The sequence below is a fragment of the Miscanthus floridulus genome, chromosome 12 (assembly GCF_019320115.1).
Source record: "Miscanthus floridulus cultivar M001 chromosome 12, ASM1932011v1, whole genome shotgun sequence".
Lineage (NCBI taxonomy): Eukaryota > Viridiplantae > Streptophyta > Magnoliopsida > Poales > Poaceae > Miscanthus > Miscanthus floridulus.
Window position 1 is genome coordinate 66,943,397 of NC_089591.1, and position 20,999 is coordinate 66,964,395.

Consider the following 20,999-nt stretch of genomic DNA (forward strand, 5'->3'; position numbering starts at 1 on the left):
AAAAAAGGTTTACTGCCACTTTTGTAAGAAGAATCTGATTTTTTTTGGAAAGTTAAGAAGAATCTGATTGTGCGGATGAAGAATGGTCACCACCAGCTCAGGCCCAGTGTCATCTATTCTGGCTATCCTCTGGGTTTTTGTTGGTATAAAATCGGTCTGCTCAATCAGGTACATGGTTCAGTAATATAATGATTCAGTGTCAAGATTTAACATGGTTACCTAATAGTTACCCATCAATCATGGTCACTAATTTGGCAATTGGGGCATGTCAATTACCTGAACTTGTGCTGAAGGAGAATATGCCAATTCTGAATAAGTCTCATTTTCATTTGAGGCCAGTTAAACTCAATTCTATGTAGCTTCGCTATTCCTCGAGTACCATAACGGCATAACCAACAACGCCCACCTCCACTTTTTGTAGAGGTTGGGGGAGCAATCCCCACTCCGAATGCATTACCATAAGGATCATCAGATGTAGTTCAGATACATTCCGGTTCCGGCAGAGCAAGCATTGCTCTCAACAGGTTTTGGCACACAGGCCCCAAGTTAACATAGGGTTTAGGCACACAGACCCCAAGTGTAGCCATATCAGACTACTGCAACATCTTATACTTTTTTTTAACAAAGAAAGCACCTCTGAGAACTGTTATACTTCCGGCACAAGCGCTAAGTTTTTTTTTAAATGTCAACGGGGGGGAGGGGGGGGGGGGGGGGGGGGGGATTGTTCCCCCACCTGAATTTTATTTCAAAATTTGGAGGTACAGGTTACATTTGTTCTGCCACAAAAACGTTGTGGCAGGGTGGGTTTGGGGGGTGGGGGTGGGTGATGATGTTGCAGCTCTACATTACATTGTTAAACACATGACACCAGAGATCAGCTACGGCTCTCGAAGGTACCGGCATTCTTAGGCGCCAAAGTTGAGCCTCAACTTTACAAGCTGCTAAGAATTGTTGCAGGTTTAGAGCTTCATTCCTGAACACAATTCCATTTCTTGGCTTCCAGAGCTGCCAGCAACACAAGGCAATGAAGGTTCCGAACTGATCTTCAGGTATGTTGTTCGGTCTAGTGGTCCGGTATAGTTCGCCAATTGATTGATCAGAGGGCCATGAGAACCCAATCGCTTCCCAGAAGGCCACTGCGAAGCCACATCGGAGGATGATGTGCTCGGAGGTTTCATCTTCAGAGTTGCACACTTCACAAATTGACGAGTCAACAATGGTCTTCTTGCACAAGTTATGGCGGCATTGAATCCTGCCCTGCAGGAGCAACCAAACAAAGAACTTCACTCTCGGAGGCGCCGAGCTTTTCCAAATGAAATCTGAAGCTGGATTACTGGAGCATCCTTGGGATTTGATTAGTCTGTAGACCCCAGAGGTATCAAGCTTCCCATTACCAAGACTAAAAGGGGAGAGACGTTGGTCTTCAGTTTCATCCAAAATCGTGGACTGAATAATAGCTGTGATAGTTTCCAACTCGCAGATGGCCTGCGGGGACAGGCGAGCGACAAAGGACTCATGAAGCTGTGATGAAACAACTGCTCTCACAGAGATATCCTTCTTGATGCAATGACTGAACAGGATAGGGAAACGATCAGCCATGGAGTCGTCTCCAGACCAAACATCATACCAGAATGAGGTGTTGTTCCCGTTTCCAATAGCAACCGATGTGATGGCTTGGTACAGCGGGAGAAGGGATCGCCGAAGTTCCCAATGGTGACCATGAAGATCCCCCTGCAGGTTAGACAGAGAAGCACGCTGACGAACCCAACGAGCCCAGGCTGAGTGGAGGTGATGGATGAGCTCGAGAAGGAGGCAAATATTTTGAGCGCCTAGATCTTTGGTCCCCAAGCCACCGAGATCTTTTGTTGTGCACACATTTGTCCAGGCAACCAGACACTGCATGAGTAGAACCCTGTTTGCCACCCCACATGAACAGACGCCGACGTGCATCAACTTGCTTGATAACTCCTGGAGGAATTGGCAGCGAACTCATGAGGTAGACCAATTGAGAGTCCAAGACCGAATTGACAAGGACGACACGCCCCATTGTGTTTAGCAAACTTGCTTGCCAAGTAGCGAGATACCGGTCTGCTTTGGCGATGTAAGGGTGATAGGCTGAGGCTGGAAGCTTTGCAACCGAGAGGGGCAGACCTAGATAGGTTTGAGGGAAACACTCTCGCTTGTATCCCAGGATGTCCACACATTGTTGAACCACGGCCTCCTCCATATGGATTGGGACTGCAGTGCTCTTGTTGTGATTGATGTTAGAATAATCTACGGTTTCTCTGTATGAACACGCAGCAAAGGAAGATGGCGTCGAAAAGATCTCCTGCTGTGGTACTGTAGCCGCTGCAGAGGTAGACGCCGAACGGCTCACCTGCCGCACTGTAGCCACGTGCAGGGACAGGTGCAGAAGTCAGTCCTGCTGTGTTATCTAGTTACTGTTGCAGCATGTGCGCTGTATTAAGACTAGATGACTAGAGTTGTATAAATAGACTGCCACGACAACTCAGTAAAAAGAGTTCAGATTTGCTATCTCTCATACAGAGCTTCGACCAACGCTGGTGTCTTGTACTGTGTATGTATGCTCTGTTCTCCCTCTTCTTTAACCTCGAGCCATAGTGTGTGGGGATGCACAACACTTGTTCGTGGTCGGCTTAGCTAGTAGGTGCTCAGCAACACTAGTGGATGCTCGACAAGACTGATAAGTGATTCACTCGCCTGAGCCGATAATCCTGTGGACTAACAATTGATACATAGTCCAGTGAAGGCAGCAAACGGATCCAGGATGGATTTGAGCATTGTGACACCATTGATATCCCCTCTGAGCAGAGCAGCATTAGCGTGTCATCGGCGTACTGCAACACTGCACAGGGTTCCACTTGGTCTACTGGGTGAACAACGACGTCTCTCGCTGAGCGAATCAGTTTTTGCAGAGTTTCAGCGACTAGTAAGAAGAGATACGGAGACAACGGGTCCCCTTGCCTGAGTCCTCGGCGGCAGTTGATCCATGGTCCGGGACATCCATTAACAATTACTGCGGACTGGGAGGAGGAGAGCATCGCCATCACCCATGAGATCCGGCGCTGACTGAAGCCTCTGGCATGTAGGATTGCTTGCAACCCATTCCAATTCACAGTATCACGAGCCTTTGCGAAGTCCAGCTTCAGTACCAATGTGGGGAGCCTCCTCTTGTGACAAACTTGAACCAATTCTGCTGCATAAACAAATTCTTTAGAGATTGATCTACCTTTTATAAATCCGGTCTGGTTGAGGTCCACAAGTTCACTTATATGCAACTGCAGCCTTCTTGTTAGCACCTTGCCAATAATTTTAACACTGCAATTTTGAAGGCAAATCCAAGGCCGACTCTGTTAGTCCTCTAGCATGATTACAACCACAGGATCTTACTAACCTAATCAACATGAACACACTAATTGAGTGATTAATTAACTAATAATAAAAAACTGCTGGCAGGATTATGCCAGGCAAATATATTGATATACTAGAGAATTAATTAACTAATAATGACTGACCTGTTGGTTGATGCCTCTGTCAGTGGTGTAGATGACCAAGCCAAGGAATCAGTCTCTTGGAGTGCTTTCGATCGTGCACGAGCCTAGATGGAGTTGGACCCACGTTTTCTCTGTCAAGACTGTTTTTCAGGCACACAACGCACGACCTGTCTTCCTCCTCGACTGCGGCCTTTCCCATGCGCCCCGCCTGTCTTCCTCCCGTCCTCGCCCCTGCCCCCGCCCCTCGTCCTCGACCCTGCCCCCGGCTTCCACCACTGGCGGCCGATGGATCCTGCCACCTCATCGTGCCACCCACCTCTCGCCCCCGTCCCTCAACCCCGCCCTCCCGTAATAATCCCATGGCGGCGCGCCGACGAGCTCCGCCGCGACGTCCCCGCCGGCAACCCTGCCCAACCGTCGTCTCCTGTCGCCCCGGCGGGCCCCCCATTGCTATCTCGCCTGCCTCCACCACTGTGTCCCCCCCACCCCCCCCCCAAAACCTTTCTTCTAAGTCCGCCAGTGAACTGATCCCCTAAAGCCTGAACCCTATTGCTAGCGACCTCCTCGCCAAAACCCTAGCCTTCTTCTTCTTCCTCTCCGGCGTGGGCGCCGTTGGGCGTGTGCGCATGGGCCGGCGACGCGTCCCGCGATGGGTCGCGTAAATGCGTTTCTGATTTTTTTCTTTTTTGCAAAGGGGGAGGGGGGTCTGTGTCAAGGCTATTAAGGTCGATATCAATTCTAACAGACTCCAGAGGCCAACCTGCCCCGGTGGTCAGATCTACCCTATCTCTCTCGACCTGCATTCAACAAGTTCTAGACAAGAACAACTCTGGTTTTGTATACTCCCTTCGTCCAGAAAAGAATACAATTATGGAAAACGTGTCAGTCAAACTAGCCCAACTTTGACCAAGTATATAGTAAATAGTATTAGCATTTATGTCTCCAGAGGCGGATCCAACGGTGGGGCGGGGGGGGGGGGGGGGGGGGGGGGCTCGAGCCCCCCTACCCATACCGGAGTAGTGGAACCCCCTATGGAGCACCTATAAATTTTTAGGCAAAGTTCTATAGTGTAGGGGGGACTGAGACTTAAGATCGAGCAGCAGTGTTGTTCAGCCCCCCTGAAATATTTCCTAGATCCGCCGCTGTATGTCTCAAAATAAATTTATTATCAAAATACATTCTATAACTAATCTAATGATATTTATTTTGTCTAATGAATGTTAGTACATTTTTATATAATTTTAGTTAAAGTTGAAATTGTTTGACTTCTCGAAATATGATAATTGCATTATTTTGTGAACGGAGGGAGTGCCATTCTATGCAAGGGCAGCTCCAACAAAGTTTAGAGTGCTAACTCATAAAAATACTATTCATTGCTACAATACTACCATTAGTTTTTGTAGATAACGGAACAAAGTTCGAGCCTCTACCTACAATACTACCATTAGTGATCTTTCAATTCAGGGGCGGAGCTAGAGAATTTTGGAGGGGAGTGCGGCTTACAGGCTAACGATAAATCAATAATGTAATTTACTAGTACCATAGCCATGATTGTAGCATGAATAATTTAAAACAAACAATAATGATGTACGTCAACAATGAAGTAGCAGTAATAGTGCATTTGTGCTTACCATTTATCAAAATATAGTTATGGAACCCCATAATTATAACAACAAAAGATTGTTGGTGTTAGCAAAATAGAATCCCCAACCACAAAATCCTCATTGACCTAAAGAAAAAGAAATAAACCATTCATTTGTAAACAAGGAATCTACAGATTGTATCGTTGAAAAATTGAAAAGAGATGAATTACCTCTCATCGATCAAATCTACGCCCTTTTCCTTCCATGTTCATGAAACGATGAACCACGACATCATTTGTAACTTTCTTTAATTCTTCTTTCTCCACATAGCAAATAAGTCTATTACTCAAGTGTGTATCACCGATGCGGTTACTAAGAGATGTTTTAACAATCTTCATCCCTAAAAATATCCTCTCCACTATTGCAGTAGCAATTGGCAATACCAGCACAAGTTTCAAAAGTCGATAAACTAATGGATAGCAGCGATCTTTTCTTGTCTCCACCATTTTTTGTGAAAGCTCACTGATAGTATTTATGTTGGAGAACCGATTGTCTTCTCTCACATCAGCAATGTAGAGGCCAAGATAGTGGCTAAGATTCCTCAAATATGTAGAGCTAAAATCATCAGGATATAATTTTGCTACGTTTATCAGACTCTCTACATTAAAATCATGAAATGAATCTCTTGGATTGAAAACAGCTGAACAAACAAGCAATTGAGAGCTTGTCTCATTAAAGTGGCTATCAAGCTTTTGAACAAGCCAATCTATAACCTCATTAAAACAATCCACTTCATAGTGATGCTTGTTTGTAATTCTAGATGCCTTCCTAGATTTTTTTGGGATCAATATATGCATCTTCCATTTCTAACCTTGCAATATCATGCATCTCACAAAACTCGTTTACTTCATCTAATAAGTTGCCCCAACCATCTCTTCTAAGGTTACACAAATGCAATCTAGTTGATTTCAAACACTTCATAACATTCACAATGTCTTGATCCTTGCGTTGCAATGCTAATGACAAAGTGTTTGTGATGGTTAATATGGAGGTATGGCCCTCCAGTATCCTCAAGACAAGACATGGGCCGCACCATCAGAGGTGGCCCAGCCCACAAAATCAAGGCGTGCACGGCGCTGCTCGGCGTGCACCGTAAGACATTGTATAGTACCAAATAGGATACTTTACTTATAACCCTGTCCCTCTAGACTATATAAGGAGAGGTAGGGGTCCCCTAGCGGACATAATCCATCTCGATCTATCTACATATAGATCAATACAATACACCAAAGACACAGGACGTAGGGTATTACGTCGATCAGACGGCCCGAACCTGTCTAAATCGCTGTCTCTGCGCCTTGTGTCACCATTCGGTTCCTGATTACACGCACCCCCACCGATAAATCTACCATCGCGGGATACCCCTCGGTGGACTGCCGACGATATTCTGTCGATAGTTGATGTGGTCAATAAGAGATGCAGGTAAAACACAAAGTCAAAAGATTGGAAGTAGACTAGAAGGTTTGATGCTTGGTCTCTATTTTTTCAATCTCTATCATCCTTTTCCACAAATTGTAGCACCTAAACAATAGTAGAAAACATGTTGACTAGACTTTTTAGAGTTTTATAATGGGAACTCCAATGAGTATCTCTAGGTCTTTGAAGACATTGTTCTTGATTTAACCCTCTCCCAGTTTCTAGCTGACCACACCCTAAAGCCTTTGTCACTTGTTCATGATTTATATCCCTAATCATGTCCCTTCTCTTGGCTGATCCACCCACCACATTCAATAAGCTATGAATCATGGTTAAGAAATTACTAATACCCTTATGCTTTCTCACAACAGCCACAATAACTAACTGAAGTTGGTGAGCAAAACAATGAACATAATATGTTGATCTACTTTCTTTCATAATTAACGATTGTAGCCCATTGAACTCACCTCGCATGTTGCTAGCACCATCATATTCTTGGCCTCTAATTTGTTTTAAGCTCAGCTTAAATTTAGCAAGTAAAGAATCAATAGATGACTTGAGACATGAAGAAGAAGTTTTAGTCACATGCACAAGGCCAACAAACCTCTCTTTCATAATTCTGCATTTGTCAACATACCTCAAGACCACTGCCATCTGTTCTTTACAGGAAACATCCCTTGACTCATCAACTAGCAAGCAAAACACATCATCCCCAAGTTCTTCAAGAATAGATTGTAGGATTTCTTTTGCAAAGCACTCTACAATGTCCATCTGGATTTCATGAGCCACCATACAACTATTACCTGCAAGACCCACTGCCTTCCCCAAATTAGGATCATGCTCTGCTAAGCAATCAAAAACCTCAAAAAATTCCCTTTGTTCAAAGACTCCTTCGACTCATCATGGCCACGAAAAGGCAAGCCTTGCTTCAATAGTAGCCTAGCGGTATCAATGGATCCATTCAATCTAGTAAAATAAGCCCTCTTAGATGCTTCACTCTGCTGATGCAAAACAACATCTATGTGCTGATTTCTCTGTAACAAATCATCACACTTCTTCATAGCAATAAAGTGTGATCCATCAACATTGCCAACATGTATCTTTAGCCTCTCTTTTCTGTGATAACCATTCCAACTCTCAACAACAAATGCTTTATATCCTGCATTCTTCTTTTCTCTGAACAAGAAACAACAAAAACAATATGCTCTATTTTTTGATTCACTATATTCAAGCCAACTTCTAAACTCATCAAACAATTCTGGCTGAAACCTTCTTGGATTGTCTTTTTCCCCCATTTGTGTAGAGGGAAAATTGCACATGCGTGGTTGGCATGGCCCATTCTCCAAATATTTTCTTCTCACCCTCTCTCTAAGATTAGGATTGTAAGAATTAATTTTCTTTCTTAAGCCTAGGTCATATTTGATTTCCTCTTCCCAGTTAATATCATCTGGACGATTGTCTGGTGCTTTTCTTTTGAAAAACCTTTCCATTTTTTCCTAGCATCCATAAGAATACTTAAATTTTAGTTACTTTGATTGTTTTCACAAATACCAAATATCACAAAAAGAACAAAAATCCTAACCCTAGAATCTAGACAAATTTCCACAAAATTGAAATCACTCGATGACGAGATTGATGGAAACTGAAACTATAAAAGAATGGAGAATATTTGAACTTGCTTACTTTGTAAAAGATGAACATAGAAGAGGAGAGTGGAGAGAGGTGGGTGGAGTGTGTTGCTGCTGCCTCCTGCGGTCCCGGTCCTGCCTGTTGTGCGGTGCGCTCGGCGCTCGAGTGCGGCGCTCCTGGTGGCTGTTGCAGACTGCCGCGGTCGTCAGCTATTCGGCTAGCCGGCCACCCGCCACGACGCCATCACTCCATCAGAGAAGCTGAGAAAGCGGAGGGGAACGGGAGAGAAGGCCGCAGGAGAGGAGGCGTGCAGTCGAAGACTCGCGGCGCGAACGAAGCGTTACTGGCTTCCTGCGTGCTGTGGACGGCCGGCCAGGAAGTCTGGAACTGATGTTGGGCTGCCTATTTCGATTGTGGGCTCTCATAACCTAGGCTGTGGGTGCAAGTATTTGGACCAAGTGGGTGCGAATACAGTAAAAATTTGTATACTACAAAGAAAATCGTATTTCGATGTGGGTGCGGCCGCACCCAGTCGCGACAACATGGATCCGCCCGTGGATGAGATGCTACTTGCGCTGGGAGGTGATTGTGGTAACCTGAATTAGTTGAAGGACTAGATACTGGATTGAATTGGTGGTTGAGAGGTGGAAAATCGAATACATCAATTCTATATCTAGTTTTAAATAGCTTGAGATCTTGGTCCGAGTGTGGTGATATGTTCAATTGGTTGGTTTCTGTAGCTGGTCTAATTGACTGGCTAGATTGTTTATTCTTTTCTGCAGTTAGTGGATGTTTTCCAATTTGTAAAGCTGGTAATCCACTAGTGGGCGTTAGCGGCTTAGTGCTATCCTATCATCTCATTTAGCTATTTAGAAGAACGAGGAGTTGCATCGGTGAATTTTGGTTGCACCTGCAGATGTTGTGCTAAAGGTCATGTTTGTCTTCATGCCGCATCAAGATATTTGATTTATCAAGAGCAGCAGTAATGAATCTATCCTTTGATTTGATTCCTCCCTGTTGCCAGAAGATAGCTATAAGGGATTAAGTAAATTGTGGATATGCGAGGTCTGTGAGGGGCCACTATCTGATCTTCAGATTGTTCCTTTGAGAGGGGCAATCAGTTTTATGTACGGACTATATTAATTAGAACAGTTAAAATGTACAAGTAGTTGTATATGATTTGCATAGAAGGGAGGCGGCAAAATTGGAGTATGGAAGTCGGATGGTAGGTAGCACCAGTCATCCAAACACTTATGACTTTCTTGGTGATATAAGGCAAAATTCGAATGGTATGAGGTATCAGTTCCAAACTGCCTGGCTTGCTGTCATATATTGATAAAGGGCCGTTACTTAGCACCAATCACTAAAAGACATATTGGTGATTGTTCCATTGATCCATTCTGAAAAGTATTTTATGGCCCCGTTCGCGTGCCCTTAAATCCAGCTTGTTCCGCTTTTTTTTTTCATCCGGAACAGTTTTCCTCTCACAAATTCCTCCAGATTCATCTAGATTCCTCCAGATTCCCCCAGAATTCCTCAAAGCGAATGGGGTATATGTTCAAGGTAGGTGGGGAATTTCCTGGCATGTGGGTGCTTGGTGAACTCCATAAGTAATATTGAGTTGTAATGTACCGTAGAATTAACTTGAAATAAGTTCTAGAGGCAAGGCAATATATTCATCTTGTCTTTTAAAAAAACATATTTAAATGAATTAGGCAATCTGTAGTCTTTCACCTTTATATATATATATAGCGCTAGTTAGTATCGAGGGTACTGATTATTATTCAGTACCCGAGGTCATCCCCACGCCCGCAGATGACGCACGATCGCCCGCGGCCCGCCTAAGCGATGCTCGTTGATTTTTTTTCATGGCTGTTGCCTACTTACGCCTGTGTTTCTGGCCTTTTTTTGTTTGTTTTTTTGTCCTTTGTGTGTTTCTGACCTGTTTTTTTTGGGTCCGTTGTGCGTTTCTAGCTGATTTTTTTTGTTCTTTTCGTGTACATGGACAGAATTCGGTTATGGGGTCATTTTTTTCTGCTAGGCCTCCATGGATGCATATATTTGGCCGTTAATTTCTTTCTACACTGGGTTCCTTCTTTCTACACTAGGTTCCTTGTGATGAATTACTTCTCAACAATGATAATTCATTATCTAAACTATAAATATTAGGGGCTCTTACGTTTGTACCCTTGTTTTGTATTGAAATTGTGATTTTGCCCCTATTTTTTTGACTTTGTGAATTTACCCCTACTGTGCCATCCACGAAGCATCAGTTTGCCCATGTTCCGTCATCCGCCCCTAACGGTGTTAAACTTTATACAAAAGGACATGAATGCCCATGCGATTTTGCCCCTGTTTGTTATGCCTAATTGTGATTTTACCCTGATTTGGAATTAGACTTTTTTATTGCATGCTGACAATTGATTAAATCTGGTCAAACATAGTGGCACAACTTGTAATTATTTGAACTCAGATTTAATATTGATAAATATTCAAAACTATTTATGCAGAGCTCATCATCTGACATCTGGAGTACATTATGATCAATGAACTCTCCACGCGCTCAAGCCTATCAAAGCATAAACGAAGAGACACAGCATGCAACTCCTTGCCAATCCTCAGATACCCACTCCTAGCACATGCCCTGAGGCCAATCACAACAGTCACAGAATCCAGCCCCGGACCATGGCAACTCCTCATCTGCGACACCAACCTCATCACCTCGCCGTCGCCTTCAAATTTCCTGCCGCAACCGCATTCCAGGTGACAATGTTCGCCCTAGGAACCCACTGCAGCGGATCCAGAAACTCATTAAATGTCTTCTTGTAGAATTCATTGTACTCAGTTTTCGCAACTTCCTTTGGATTCCTCATCTGCATGGAACAAAATAACCAACTTCAATATCTCCAACAGCAAATGGAAACCTAAGTCTGTAAATGTACTTATCTGACATACTTGACATGACTTAGCTAGGAATATTTAGATCATGGTAGCACATAAATTGGGGTCAGCTTACCCATATGGGCTTCGTTTCATTAGCCAATTCCCAGTCCCAGTATTTCTCGGTTATAGTTTTCTTCTTTTTCTGCTTTTCACCCTATAACAGAAGAGGATACATGCAGGGTGATATAGCAGTAACAGAGAGACCGAACTCGAACTCAAATAACTCACGCAGAACTAACCTCAGTAGCCTCTTCACCTTCTTTTGATTCTTCCTCCTCTTCAACCTGTTCAGATAAGGAATATAGGTATAGATGCAAATACAATAATTGTAGCAGAAGGAAGCAGAATTACAATAAACCATATCACGATCCTACCTCAACTGTTCTTGATTTCTCCTGCCATGTATATATGGGGAATGAGACAAACTGCGAATAGTTCTTAACTAAGCCTTGAATCCTTGCAGGGTCAGCAAACTCGTATTTGTCATCATCCTGAAACAAGAAGGCAATAAGAATTCGGCTAGAGTGTAGAGATCATATAGAAAGAGTTTTAAAGTTTCTTACTCTCAAATAAAGAGTAATCTGTGTTCCACGTGTCAGCATTTTCTCAGGATCAGTTTCTTCCTTGATTACGTAACAGCTGCTGTCAGCCTCTGCTTCCCACACATACTGCTAGAGTGTAGAGTTCATCTTTAGTCATTCCAATGCCAGTATCTCTGTAGCATTCACAAAATGAGTCTGAATAATGATTTTAATCACATCTGATAAATTAAAATGGTGACTGTCCCAGCCTCTGAGTCAGGTTTAATCCTTATCACCAAGTCACCACCATCAACCAACACAGAAGGATCCATTACACTGAGGAATCTCAGCTTATCCAGTGCATCACTCGCGTTACTGGATGGCAACATAAATTGTGTCAGAGTTCAGTTGTTCAGGAGGTGTAGAAATGCAGTTTGTGAATAGCAGCAATTCATCCTTGGTCATAAGAACAAGTCAATTCAATTGTGCACGCCGAGAAGATGACTGGCCTTACAAGTTCACAGAGAAATACTTCCTTGTGGCTGTACAAGCTGTGTACAATTAAGTCCAGCAAGCGGCTAACCTGCAGGGCATAGAGAACCGCTACATAAACACAGAAGCGTTCAATTGCAGATTCCATGAAGACAAGCAGAATTCTGTTAATCGCGAAACACGAATTTGGCCACAGCCCAACAGCAAAGTGCAACAGCATACTGAATGAGTGAATGCAGCACACAAGTGACAATTCATGTACCCCAATCCCAAATTCCCGAATTCGATAGCTCACCTCAGCCTGGTACTCGAACTTCTCGCCGACCGTCTCCTCCTCGTCGGCAGGCTTCTCGGCGACGGCGGCGTCGCACCTCACCCCGACCATCCTCCGCCTCGCGGCCTCCCATCTTACCCCTACCGCGCACCTCGCGGCGGCGCCCCTGCCCTGCGGCACGAGCGCGGCCCGTGGAAGACTCCGGGACGACGAGCTCGGCAGCAGTGCGGCCACCGGGACGGGAGCCTGCGTGGGGAGGAGGAGCGGAGGAAGGAGGGGAGGAGGCGGCGCGGAGACACGCTGCTAGGCGTCACCGGGAGCCACGGCCAGGCGTCGCTGGGAGCCGCGGCAAGGCACCGGAGCCGCCTGCCCGCCCCTGCAGCCATGAAGCCGGCCGGCCGCCCGCCCCTGATGCCGCTCCGCTCGCCCCTGCAGCCACAAAGCCGGGCGCCCAGAGGAAGAAGACGATCCGCGGCCGGGCGCCGTCGGGACCTGCGGGCGGACGCCGGGACCTGCAGGCGGACGCCGCCGGTGAGCCACGGCAGGGCGCCGCCGCCGCCGCCCGGCGCGCGCACGCCGACCCGTGGGCGGGCGCTGCGGCCTCCCCGCGCTCGCACCTTGGAGCCGCGACCGGGAGGCAGGCCTTTGTTTGGGATGAGGAGATAAGGATGAGGGGCACTATGGTCATTTAGCCTTTGTTTTTCAGATTTAGAATTTTTTTAATTCGTTTAATCCATGTCCATCAGACGGACGTCAGAAGCAGGGGCAAACGGACCTTTCAGTTCAAAATAACAGGGGTAAAAACACAAAGTTGAAAAAAGAAGGGCAAAATCACAATTAGCTTACTGGACAGGGGTAAGAACACCATTTTCTCTAAATATTATTTTAATTTTTCTAAGAATTGTGAATCGGTCCCAGGAGACAATGTTCTCGTAATATTTTACAATAGTACATGATGCTAATCACAAATAGTACCATTTCATTCGTTATCATAGTTACAAAGATGATGCACAAACATCCATTTGTTTTTGTAGAACTGCAATGATGACGCACAGACATCCAAGTTTTTCATTCTGATGAACTGAAATCTGCATCATTGAGAGCTTTGGATGTCATTTGTAGAATGCAGCAATGCAACACAGCTTTTCTGGATGATGGCCTGTTATCATGTATATTTTCCTATCTGATTATATTATATGTCCCCATTCAGCAAACACTTGGGATGCTGCTAACATTGACCTTCATTTGCATAGCACCCAGACCCGACTTGTTAATACATCAATTAAGTACACAAGCACTATGACAGTCGCTTCTTAAAACACCTGCAATATAAGATACATGTATAAAATTCATGAAGTAATTGATTGCCTATCTCAGAGACAAATTCAATAGTCAATAAAAGCTAAGAAAATATTAGCTTGTATTTCTTTAATTTTTTTCCATTGCTAATTTTATCTGCTTGTGCTGAAAAAGCTAGGGAGCCATAGAAACCTCAAATATTTGCGGCCAAACTAGCCTAGTCACAGATATTATGTGTGGCCAGATAAGACTTCCATTATATTTAATCTAGCATAGAATTAGATTAATTATTGATAATGAATATGTACATGCAAAAACCTCTCTATCTTACATAATGAAGTGAGTGAACCATAAAAGCCTCAATTGTTTGCAATTATGATCAAACATTTGCACTTCACAGAACTTGATCTAAAGCAAGGCATTTTTCTTGTAATAGAACATGCACATATTCTAGTACGACACCAGCCTTAGCGTTACACTGAACCTCTAGCAGAACAAGGGAAACAGAGCTCATGAAATCTAACTAGTACTTCATCCCAAATTATATGACATTTTGGCATTTCTAGATTCATAGCTTTTGCTATGTATCTACACATAATATATATCTAGGTGCGTAGCAAAATTTATGAATCTAGAAAAGCCAAAACGTCTTATAATTTGGAATGGAGGAAGTACTAATTAGTAGCAGGAAACTTAGGAGGCATCCATGTTATATGTAAAACATGATGCTGAAAATGGCATGTGTGATATCATGGTGTCTTAGGTGGATCATCTTGGTTCTTACTCTGTTTTGTATATCCTTTGTGACATTGATGCCACACTAAACAGCTCACCACCGATTATTATTATCATTTCATTGGCTACCCAAGTGAGTACTAGTTCAAGTAAGCTGCCTAGATTTATTAGCAAAAAGAATCCATACATGCACTATGTACCATGCTGAATTGTTGGAAAGAAGGCACCTATGTTGGATCATAGTTCCAGATATTATAAGGCTTATACTGCCGTGACATATCAAGTAGTACCACTCCTAGTGTTACTAATGGTTATAGCTTCTTACCTTTCAGTTTTGGTATGCAAAAGATGAACAAATGGCTCTCTGATTCACACGACCCATATAAATTGCATTAGGGAATCACTTCCAAGTGCTGCTGGCACCATGGTACTTCTTAGGTCATTGTCATGCAGAGAACGCAAAATAGCAAGTTAAGGTTGTTACATTTTCTTAATGGTGAATATAGTGATGCAGACAAGCGGGAGAAAGTGCTCTAATTCCCACATTCGCAAGTTTTCAGTGAAAAGTGCCATAAGAGGATTTGGATCATCGTGCATGTAAACATCTGCTAACCTACATAATTTGTCATAGAAAAATTAAAGAGTATGTCAGAAAGGTTTATGAATCTGTGAGTATGATGAATGGAGAAAATTAGTAAAGATGCAAAGAGAGTGCAAGCATAAAATGGAATAGTTTCACTTGATCCAACTTTAGGGTATGACAGAACTCTGAAGTGTGCACTCCAAAGCAACATGAAATGCTTTGCCACCCATCGAGCAAACAAAATATCATGCTGAAAAGGAAATGGTAAGCAGAGGAAGTTTACCATTAGGAAACTACTCCTAGACTCCTGACTCTGACAAGAATCAAAAGAAATTCATTGCAATAAGAATAATATATATTGCAATATAGCTTCCCATATGAGATTACATCCAGACAAACATTATTTATATAAGCTGAGAGTTCACGTATAAAGCAAATGATCATATAAAATTTTCATGATATGACATTTGAATATTGCATTGTGTAGCTGATTAGGTCTTAGCAACAAACATTTAGTTCTTCTGAGATGAAAAAAATACTGATATATTCCTTAAGCTAAGAAGATTCAGTTCAGTTGCAGGGACTGTGGTTAAGAAAAATAATTTATGCTTGTTCACCAGAAACTTGATCTAACTAACACAAGAAGAGGCAATACCTATCGGCTATAGCGCATAATGACACACCACGCTAATTGATTAGGTAATTTTTCAAATGTGAAAATATGTGTTCTACCAAAAACAATTACTAGTAGGAATCAAATGCACGATAATTTCTTAGGTGAATATCTCCTTAGGTGTGATTCATTATTACGACCACTTCAGCAAGCTCATAAGTACATAAGACCGCAAATACAGTGACAAGATCAAAATAGTCTCCTTAGGTGTAATTCATTATTAGAGACCACTTCAGCAAGGTCATTATTACCTTATTAGGTGTAATTCATTATTAGCGACCACTTCAGCAAGCTCATTATTACCTTATCCTTGCAGTTTGGTTAGGAGTCATGAGATAATTCATAACAGAATGGCTGGTTCCAAAAAGAAAATGGAAAAAATGACACTGATTCCAACAATAATGGTCCACGCAGTGCTTGAATGAATGAAATGTTTTGTTGAGTCCATGAGATAATTCTGCAATGGATATAGTGAGTACTGGTAAGAAAAAAAAACATGTATCATACATTTTAATGTATATTTACAGTATGTGTGAAAAATATCGCTATCTTCCAGATGAAAGGAGTGAGGGGAGGGAAAGCAAGAACAACCATGACTATGATGCAGAGGGCAGCCAAGCTTGTTGATTCTCACCTGGCTGCAATGACAGGATCTTGGAGTTGCAGGTAGATGACTACAGCTCAAACCAAAGCATGCTTTCCATGCCAAATATTCAGCAGGGTGATAAAAAAATTCCAATGCTCAGTATAAGGAGTCCTAATATACGGACAAAATAAGGTATATGATTCAATTTTTATTGGTGCTAGGTGCAGAAAGTTTCAGGCCCATGCACTAAAACATCTCTCCTGATTTCTCCAATGAAGCAAATTATCACTCTGTATTTAACATTTTAATTTATTCTAAGATTCCATAAGCCATGTCAATCTAGCCGATGCCATTCCATATACGAAATCATATTGACCATGTATGAAGGGATCTAACATTAACAGTACTAACTTTTTCTGCCTGTTGACTTTGTTTCATTACTAATTAATGCAGCTACTTTAGTTGCAAATTATTGCATTGTACTTCAAGGTAAATAAGACAAATAGTGCAAATTCAATTCAAAAGGAAAATTGTTACCTAGGTAGAAATGAAATGACTCATTTTTCATAAGGAGGAAGAGCCATAATCTGCTATGAAAAGTGGAGCTGTTCTCAGAGGTAGAATACAGGTGCGGTCTTTACTTTTTTTGAGTGCACTGTATGATTTTGTTTCATTACTAATGCAGCTAGTTTAGTTGTTCAATTCAAAAGGGAAATTGTTACCTAGGTAGAAATCAAAATATAGAGCCATAATATTGAACGAAGTGAACAGGAAAGGAGTAAAAATTTTCTATTTCATGAAGAGGAAATACTTGGAGATGTTTACTTAACTAAGAAAGATTAGTAAACTGGATCATCAAATAAGAAGCAAATCACTGTTGTGAGTATCTACAGCTCTTTATTCTGAACGCACAAAAAAATAGAGATCAGGATATTAGGACTAAGTGTTCCTACTGAAACACATTTCATATTTGTACTAAAGCATTCTCAAGTGGGCAATAGGTAGAAGATAAAAACAACAATATGAGTAGCAGTTTATTAGATTAAACAAGCAAAAAAAAATTAGTGAAACAGGACAGGAGATCAGGTCTCACAAATATTGACTGAAAGTAAAAAAAAAAGGGGTAATAATAAGCACAGCTAAACTGAAAAGAAAAATGCAGAAGAAAGGTCCGGCTCCTTGTCAATCCTCACTATACAACCTGTAGTAATCTGTGAACTATAAATATAAATAAGGTATCTCTAAGTAAGCTAAACAATCTGCAGGCTCATTTCATGCAACAAGGAAAAAGACAGAGAACAGAAGAACCGAGGGAAGCAGAGCAATTTGCAGATGGTACAAAAAAACTAAACATCAACATCATCCAAATTAAGGGAATATTTTAGGACCAAACTAACATGATCCAACAATGAGAGCACCTGAAATCACACCTTTTTTCATGAATCGATAGCAAATAACAAGTTCTCCACAACAAGTAGTCAAGATCCGGCTCAACGTCCAAAATTGTCCGCAACCAAAGAATATAGCTCGTGCAGGACCACATCAGCAATAGGACAGGAGAAGGCATAGCAGATAATGCTCATGGTCACCTCACAACAATTGAAACGAGGAAAAATATTTTTGGAGGAAAATTATTTTTGGAACAAAGAAATTTATAATAGATGCAGAAAACAATTAGTGCTCGGGAAAACGAACGATTATAGTTAAGGACAAATTATTCATAATGATTTGGGGAAGGGACATAGGAAATATGAACAGTGATTTCAACAATGAGATGTGATGGTTAAAATTCATCATGACTACAAATATTGGTGCTGCAAATTGGTTTATATGGTTCCAACAGTACAAAGAGCTTTGGTGCGAACAAATGATTCTCAGAGCACAAAACTTAATTTTTACTCTTGTCACTCATCAGAATGCAGAAAACTAAGAAAAAAAATTAGAAAAATCTACTAGATATATTTGAGTACCTACACTCAAAACAGGGTACATAAAATGCAAATAAGTAGCAGAGACGACATTGCCAAGTTTTCTTTAACATATTTATGTTCACAAACATTGACCATAGACTCAGTCACTTGAAATTCCTCTAACTAGATTCTCCTTAACTGAAACCTAAACTTAATAGTGCAACAAAGAAGCATAAACATAGACAAAACTAGCACGCCATCTGAACTGATCCCTCTGGAACCTGAACAATAGACTGAACTGAAGCCAGTTCGACAATAGACTGAACTGATCCCCCTGAAAATTCATAGACTAAACTGATCTTAAACTACCAACTGAATCGAACATGAATATGAGTAGCAGTATACTGAACTGAATAGCAGTACACTAACAAAAGCAACAGAAGCATTAACTATTTGATGTCCGAGAATAGTGCAACAAGAGCAGCAGACAAGCGCACTGATCTGATACATTTCCAACAATAGTGAGCTTAAGTTGTTATGAAATGCAACTGTGTTTTGATATATGAAATATTAATTCGTTGTTCAATATATTAGTTACTTAATTTGTAAAGTGGGTTTTAATGAGTACTGTAGGTGCATGTTTTGATGGGGAGTAGATGGAGGAGGCTGCTTTGATGGCAAGCGCCCGTGATCTGCACTGATAAAAATATGATAAATAACACTGATGAAACTATTAGCTCTAACCAGTAAACATAATTAATAAATATTCAGAATAAATCGGATTTTGAACACAGGATGGAGATCTCTGGGATCTGACATAGATCATAGGCAAGTAGAATTTATAGATGTGTACACAAGAAGGAAATTAATTTGATACTGCAATCTCTAACGAAACTGAAATATGAATCAACAGCATGTCCAAACGAGCAAAGCAAATAAAACAAAAGGGAAGACAACCTGGGGACTGGATGCCATTGTGGTGGTGGGAGAAGCCAGTGATACAGCCAGACGATGGGAATCAGCTGCTCCGCAGGCCTACTGCGCCTGATCCGTCGCTATCGTGGGGACAAAGGCTGAAGTCGTCAAACATCGGGAAGCAGGACGGGGCGGAGGAGCGCTGCGGAGGGGCCCTGCGGATAAAGCGCCGCTGCCGCCTCCAGTGGAGGAGATGGATGGAGGGAGGAGGACAAGGAGGAGGATCGAGGTCGGAGTGGGTGGAGTTGTATGGTACCGAAGCCACATCCGCTGAGCAGAGAAGGAACTGGCGCTGCCCACGATTGGAAAAAAAAGAACACTCCACGACCGAAAAATAAAAGGGTGAAATGAAAAAAATAGGAAAAAACCAACGGGGGAGGGGACGTGGGGCGCCGGGATCGCGGCAAAAGGAAGGCGGGGGAGGTCACGCTTGGGTTGGGTGGCTTGGGTACTGAATATTATTCAGGTAAACATATGAACTTCCATGATAAAAGTTGAGGCAGATGTTTTCTATATTAGTAGATATTAAAGACAAGCTTCTTAAAGTGATTTCTTCGAATCTATGACAAAGTACATTCTAAAGCATAAAACATGAGACCAATCAAACCAATTAACAGCAAGTGTCCCTAAACGTAGTTTAAAAATGACATAAAAAAGACTACTGAGATTCGTAAGACATCACATGCTGCGCATATAACCAAATCATTTGAGGTTTGGAAGTAATAAAATACCTGAGATAAAAAAAGGTAGCTAGTTAACATAAACAAAATAATAAGCAAGAAAAAAAAATCAATGATGTCAATTACCTCTGGCTGAGGAACAAATTGTCCCACCTGTGGCAAGAAACCACCATTTTAGAGTTCCATATTTAATAGTTTTTATATTCAGAAAGATGAGTCCGTTAAAGAAAGAATACCTCTATGTCTACCCCGGTCAGCAAATACTCATGTGTTGTTGGAGAATTTATCCGTGCAGCCTTCCTCTATCCCCCTGAGCACCTCTCTTCCTTGGATCCGGTGTAGAAGTTTCTACCCAATGCAAATGACAACCTCTTGTCTTGACGTAGTGGAACCTCGAACCTAAAAAGAGAATCAACAGATTAACAAAAACCAAAAGGGCAAGGCAGGTCCAACACATGAAAAAGGCACAAAAAGTTTTAACATTTACCGACCTCTGTTGTGTGCTCTCTCAAATACAACCCTTTTTGTTGTGTGCTCTCTCAAATACAATCCTTTTTGGGTTATCAGGGATCTTATCGACCAACTCCATCCAATAACTGAACACATTTAGTCAAAATCATTTTAGAATACCACATTTCTGTCATGTACATCGTATATTTACGAATGCACTCAAAACAAGAATGCAGTTGCAACTGGCTCATTATGTATTCTACAAATGAGAGTCCAAAAGGAAATCAATATAACAGGGTGAGATTGTGAAAGAAAGAACCTTTTGGATGAGTGTCGGGGGCCTTGTCCGGCATGCACATCATCTGTGGGAATGGTGGCAGTGACCGATGATCTACATACGCATAAATTTAATAGCTTAGTAAAATTATAATTATGCCATAACTACTAACATAAGTCAAGGATCTCAGGAAAGAGCCACTGGCGCTAGGCAAACTATAGCATGACAGCATGAATGTTAAATGCCACCATGTACTTCTCTCGGTTTGGGTTTACTTGTCAGCAATTTTTTACTGTAGCAAATTTGACCATCTGTTTTTTCTTCTAAAAAAATCTTAGATACTTTAATGTATATAACACTAATAAAGTATGTTCAATAAAGAATCATATATGTGAAAA

At 42.0% G+C, this 20,999-nt stretch overlaps 1 long non-coding RNA gene and 2 pseudogenes across 6 annotated transcripts; all 3 read right to left on the bottom strand.

Annotated features, from left to right (window-relative positions):
- Positions 1-5,331: 5,331 nt before the first annotated feature.
- On the bottom strand, positions 5,332-8,064 carry LOC136496030 (uncharacterized; annotated as a pseudogene).
- A 2,598-nt stretch (positions 8,065-10,662) lies between these two features.
- On the bottom strand, positions 10,663-12,252 carry LOC136498331 (heat shock protein 90-5, chloroplastic-like; annotated as a pseudogene).
- A 1,074-nt stretch (positions 12,253-13,326) lies between these two features.
- LOC136497094 (uncharacterized) lies at positions 13,327-19,511 on the bottom strand. 6 transcript variants are annotated; one of them, XR_010769201.1, is made up of 3 exons: positions 19,177-19,511; positions 14,793-18,911; positions 13,327-13,755 (listed from the first exon to the last, which is right to left on the bottom strand). It is a non-coding gene; the product is annotated as an uncharacterized lncRNA (long non-coding RNA). The 6 variants fall into 6 exon arrangements; XR_010769202.1 differs by having other exon boundaries at positions 14,793-18,916; XR_010769203.1 differs by having other exon boundaries at positions 14,793-16,180; positions 16,358-19,511.
- Between the last annotated feature and the right edge of the window lie 1,488 nt (positions 19,512-20,999).